We start from the raw sequence: 6596 nt of genomic DNA on the forward strand, positions 1-6596 counted from the left end.
GTCTTGATTAGGTCAACTCTTTCCCTGAGAGAGAGCCTCCACCTCTTCCAGCTCTCAACCTTCGCAGTAGCCTCAACCAGTCTAAGATCCCAATTTTTTGTGGCGTAATCACCAGGGCCAAATCTTATACCTAGAATTTTAATCTCCTGGCTTGCCCGGGGGAGGCCATCCGGAAGGTCAAACTCCTGACCCTCCTCCCCCATCCAGAAAACCTCACTCTTGTCCTGGTTGACCTTGGAGCCAGATGACACAATACTCCTGAATGACAGCCACCACATTATCCGCCTCCTCCGGGGAGGAGAGGACAACTGTGACGTCATCCGCATAGGCCACCACCCTCAGCAGCCGACCCAGACCCAGGTGCACGCCTCCAACTGCACCACCATCAAGCCTTCTTACGAAAGGATCAATGGCGAAAACATATAGGAGGGGGCTCAGGGGGCACCCCTGCCTGACACCTGAATCGACCGAGAAGGATGGACCTACCCAACCATTGACTAGAGGGAAACTCTCGGCTTGCCTGTACAAGACTCTCAACCATTCAACCACCCTCGCTGGGAGACCATACCACTCCAGGAGAGCCCAAAGGTACTTATGGTTAACCCTATCAAAAGCTTTGGCCTGATCCAATGCTAGCATATACTTCCCATCCTTCTCAGCACGACACCGTTCCAAGGCCTCCCGGATGCCAAGGACTGCACTAAAGGTGCTACGGCCTTTCACAGTACAATGCTGAGATGGGGAGAGCAACAGCCCGGAAAATTCCATCAGCCTACTAAATATGACTCTTGCCAGAATCTTACGATCCGTATTGAGAAGTGCGATGGGGCGCCAATTCTCAATCCGGGATGGATCTTTCCCCTTAGACAGCAATATTAAAGCAGAGAGCCTCAAGGAAGGAGGGAGTAACCCCTCAGCCAGGCATTCATTAAATACTTCCTTGAGTCGAGGAGCCAAGATGTCCGAGAAAACTTTATAAAACTCGGAGGTCAAGCCATCCGGACCTGGCGATTTTTTGGAGGCTAGACTATCAATAGCCACCTTCACCTCTTCCACAGTAATATCACTACCCAGAGAATCAAGCTGGTCACCATGGTTTTCCAGCCCTGGAGTCTCCCTTAGAAAAGTATCCATCGTCTCTCTGGAAAGTGGCTGCTCAGACAAAAGACAGGAATAGAAGGACTGCACAACCCCCAGAATGCCCCCACGATCCTCGCGAAGAACACCCTGAATGTCATACAGCCCTCCCACCTCCTTAGCAACAACCGAGTTCCTACAGTTCTGAAAAGGATCCGGCGAGTGGTACTTCCCGTAATCCCTCTCCAGAACCAAGGAATCATACCGGTTGTATTGTAACTCCTTCATCTTCGCTTTCACTCGGGAGATTTCCCCACCATCTCCCTGCCCAGAAATCAGGAAGTCCAATTTCTTTCTCAAGGCTTGGTAGGTATGCTGTTTTAACAAGTTACGCTTAGCTACGAGGTTGCGGAAAAAACCCCGGGTCCGCTTCTTACATTCCTCCCACCACTCGGACCTACTCCAGCCTGCCTCCAACAGTGACTCCTGACATTCAAAGAAGTCTCTGAAAGACTGTCTGTTCCCCTCCTCCTCCAAGAGCTGAGAATTCAAACGCCACAGGCCCCGTCCCTTCTGAGGGGACTCTGAGGCATTCAAGGATACACACAGACAAACGTGGTCAGAGAATTCTACTGGCCTTAACACAGGTGCCAAGGTTTTCAAATTCTCCTTTACAAAAAATCTATCTATCCTACTCCTACACCTACCTCTATAAAAAGTGAAACCCGTGAGGTCTGGTGATTGTCTAATGTGCACATCCACCATCCCCGCCTGTCTAACCATGCTATTTAAAAAAAACTGAGTCATAGCCCAGGGTCGTCTTTGAGCCTCCCCTGTCCTTTGGCCTAGTAATGGTGTTAAAATCACCACCAAAGATGACTTGCCGGGCTGAAAAAAGATATGGTTTTATCTCTCTGAAGAGGCACTTCCTGTCCCACTTGGACTGGGGACCATAAATGTTAATTAGGCGCAGGTCGTGCCCCCTCAGATTGACATCCAAAACCATACATCTGCCTACCTGGAGATCAATAACCCGCTGGACAGTTACCATGCCGGTAAAAAGAACCGCCAACCCACCGTACGGCTCGGCCGCAAGAGACCAATAGGAGGGGCCACGTCTCCACTCAGCCTTAGCCTTGTGAAGATCCGCGAGCCTGCCTACCCTAGTCTCCTGCAAAAATAAAAAATCAACCTCAAGCGTGTTGAAAAAATCAAAGGCCAAATAACGAGCTCGTTCGGATAGAATTGATGCCACATTAATGGTGGCACCCCTAATAGGCTGGAGAGCCATCCTTCAGGGTTCTAGTAGGCACCCTGTTATTGTTCCAAACACTCACTTATGTGTTACTTACTCCTATACACACACCATCACCAACAACGACAGCAACAGATGCCTCCTCAGAACCACCGCCCCCTGACATGGGCGAGATAGAAGGTGGATTTAAACAAACTAAACCTGTACTCCCATCCCCTATATCGGGAGGGATTGGGGACACTACCGGGGCAGAACTCCCAAAGGGAACTGATCCAGATGGGGTGCCCAGGATTGAACCAAGAAGGGTCAGACCCACACACCCCAGGAGCCATCGAAAGCTCAGGCAGCAGGTCATCCTGGCTAGAAGGGGCCTGAACCCCCTCCACCCGAACAACCTCCTGAGGCATAGGCGCCCGAGCCTCCACCAAACCCCGTCTACGGCCCCTATATCCACTCTCAACTAGAAAATCCTCCAGGGCCACAGCTGGAACACCTACACTACTCATCCCCTTAGATTTGTCCTTTGACTTGAGCGACACCTTTAATTGTCCCAAAGATGGGGACACAGCCCTAGATTTTTTCTTTTTCCTTTGCTCTTTAGGCCTAAGGACCAATTCTCCATTATCCTGCCGGATAATATCCCCTTCATCCTCATCCATCTCCTCAAGAGCAAAAAACCTATTGGTGAAGGTTATGGGCCGGCCCTCTATATTTTTCTCTTTCATCCTCCTCTTCCCTCCTTTACCCCCTACTACTATAAAGGGATCTTCTACACACCCAAGTACCTGTACCGACTCCGGACCTTGAGCACCCTCCTTACTGGGCCCTGTAACACATAACTCAGGCCCCTGGGGAACCTCCTTAACCACCCCATCTCCCAATACCTCAACCTCCACTCTAGCCGCCACCCTTACCATCTCTTCATCTAAGCTTTTATTATGGAATGCTTCTGGGCACTTATAATAGGGATGACCCTCCACCCCACAGAGGTTACATTTGATGGTATTACATTCTCTTGCAACATGACCCACTTTATCACACCTGGTGCACTTAACTATTGTACAATCACGGCTTACATGGCGAAAATCGCCGCACTTGTGGCACATTCGGGGCTGACCGGGGTAAAAGCACTGTATCCTGTCAGCCCCAATATATGCTGCAGAAGGAATATGCACATTGTGCCTCAATTTTACAACTGCTGACCAGGCTCCAGCCCATACCCCCATTGACCCAGGAACCTTGGTCAATGGTGTTTCCATTGACTGTACAAACCTCTGAAGCCAGAAGGAGATATCAGCTGGGTCCAGAGATTCATTCCTTACCAGGACATTTATTTTAACAGTATCCTTACACGTGATGGCTAAGGCTTTATAATTAGCCCAAGGACCCTGGGTCTTTGCTGCCCCCCATACAGACCAAAACGCCTGCAAACCATTGTATGAAATAAAACTAATATCATACTCAGGGGAATTAACCGGATGAATACAGGCGTAGAGGTCTGAGGCAACAAACCCCAAACTGAGAAACTGCTTTAAAAAATCTTCCCTAGAAGGGGGAGGGTCACTGCTCTGCCACTTCAACTGTACTGCATTCCTTCTCTTAACGGGCTGCGCCCCCATCATCCCACCTCCACCAGGGGCTCTGCTGTTACTTCCTGAACCACCTGCCAACACCCTGGAATAAGAGGTCACACCCGGGTGCACAGGAAGCGAACCTACTGCACAAGGGGCAACTGCAGCACCACCTGCCAGCCCAGGAGCAGACCCACCAGATACCTGAGTGATATTTTTAGCTGTTGCTTGCCTTATAACTTCAGTTAGCTCATCAATTAAAGCATCAGCTTTTTTACCCTCTTTACTAGGTGTTTTTTTCTCTTTCTTTGCCTCTCTAGCAGCATATCTTTGCCACATTCCTAATTAAATGGCTTTATTAGTCACAGAGACTCTTTTCACTTGCACACTTGTCCCAACTACAGCCTCAGCTGAATAAGAGACCACCTGTCTTTTATCAGTGTTATCAGAGACACCTGAGGGCAGTTCCACAATAGCATCCTGAACAACACTGCATGATCCAGGCCCTTCATCCTCTTCTAGTGTTCGAATGTGTTCCAAAACAAGGTTAGAATCACCAGAAACATCACTGCAACTAACCACAGGATTTGGTGGAAGCTGGCTGTCATTCAACTCCTCTCCCTCAGGTATTAATGCTGCAGTCATTTTAGCTTGCAAACCAGCCTGTAAAAACAGTTTATCTTCCAACTCTCTCTCCAATTGCTCCAATTCCATTTTCAACTGTGGCCTTTGGCTGCTAAAGGCTCTATTGCGCTTCTACCTTTTAGCTATCACACATTTTTTTAGCCTTATAATGTCTTTTTCAGCCTGCAGCAATTCCTCAGAGAAGTTCATAGGAACACTGCACACTGCAGCTGCTGCAGAACCTCCCACAAGTGTGCATTCCATTTCAGCAACCAGATCACCATTGCTAGGAAATGCAGTTTGCAGATTCATAGATGAGGCACCCCTATCGCCTGGCTTCTGCTCTCCTATTTTATTCATGCCAGCCGCAGCAGGCTCACCAATACCCATTAAGTTAGAAGAACACTGCAGATCAGTAGAAAGGTGCTGACAGTCACTAACTACAGGCTTTATTTCGCTTGTCACTGTAGTTTCCAAACACACATTATCCACCGTTATAGGCAGCTCCTCCACCTCCATAGGGACACTCACCGGGATTACAGGCTGCACGCTCCCTGTAGCTTCCACAATGCTTATAGTGGGCTCAACAGGCACCCCCAACTTGCTAGGGAAAATCAGCGGTCGCCCTCCCGACAGTGCCACAGGGGTTTCACAAACATTTGCTTCTTTATCCACTTTCTGAGCATGATTTCCCACAGTCACTGACCTTTCTCTTGCAGTTATTGTTCCTTCCACGTCTAGCAGTGCTTCCAATAAATCTGCAGCAGGTATACTGCTTTCCATATCACTACTACACGGTTTTCCCCTTCTGCCGCTGCCCCCAGGTGGATCAGGTGGAAGGCCAGGGCCAGGCCCGGCAGGCAGGGGACTCTCCTGAGAAGCTGCCCCAGGAGGCTCCATGATTCTGGGGAAGATCCCCCAGGAAAAGTCCTGGCTTCGGCCTATGCACGGTTCTCTGGAGCTCAGCTTCACACAACCTATTACCGCGGCTGCTGGCACCAGACTTGCCCTCCAATGGGTCCTCGTTAAAGGATTTAAAGTGTACTCATTCCAATTACAGAGCCTCGAAAGAGTCCTGTATTGTTATTTTTCGTCACTACCTCCCCGAGTCGGGAGTGGGTAATTTGCGCGCCTGCTGCCTTCCTTGGATGTGGTAGCCGTTTCTCAGGCTCCCTCTCCGGAATCGAACCCTGATTCCCCGTTACCCGTGGTCACCATGGTAGGCGCAGAAAGTACCATCGAAAGTTGATAGGGCAGACATCCGAATGCGTCGTCGCCGTCACGGGGACGTGCGATCGGCCCGAGGTTATCTAGAGTCGCCAGAGAGGCCGGGGGCGGCGGGAGGCCGGGGCCGACCCGCCGGGAACCCCCGGATTGGTCTTGGACTGATAAATGCACGCATCCCTGGGGGTCAGCGCTCGTCGGCATGTATTAGCTCTAGAATTACCACAGTTATCCAAGTAACGGGGTCGAGCGATCAAAGGAACCATAACTGATTTAATGAGCCATTCGCAGTTTCACTGTACCGGCCGTGTGTACTTATACGTGCATGGCTTAATCTTTGAGACAAGCATATGCTACTGGCAGGATCAACCAGGTAGCTCTCGGTATCGGCCGGCGCGCGCCCGAACATCGGGGGCCGCGGCGCGCACCGTCTCGAAAGCGGAGGGTCCGCCGGACCGGGCTCCGTCCACCGACGCACGGCAGGGCGGACCGGGGCGGGTCTCGAGCCGAGCGGGCACTCGGAAAATATGGGGACGGGAGGAGGAGGACGGCCGTCCCCGGTCAGGGCCGATTGGGAAGCTCGGAGTCAGAGTGGACGGCGGGGCCCGGCCGCCACCGCACCGTCGGGCGGACACCCCGGGGAGGGGCAACATCACCACGCTCGATTTCGCCTGTTTTCTCCTCACCCGACAACCCGTTCGATAGGAAACCTGTGCAAGCCGTCCTGGGGGGTGTTTTTTTTCGCTGGGACGGCAGCAACTGCCCCCAGCCCCACCTCATCCCGATCTACACCTGACGGGTTTCATCTGGTCCCGGGGGGGTGAAAGGGTGTAAAGAAGTTCCAC

Source organism: Pseudophryne corroboree, chromosome 5 (assembly GCF_028390025.1).
Source record: "Pseudophryne corroboree isolate aPseCor3 chromosome 5, aPseCor3.hap2, whole genome shotgun sequence".
Taxonomy (NCBI): domain Eukaryota; kingdom Metazoa; phylum Chordata; class Amphibia; order Anura; family Myobatrachidae; genus Pseudophryne; species Pseudophryne corroboree.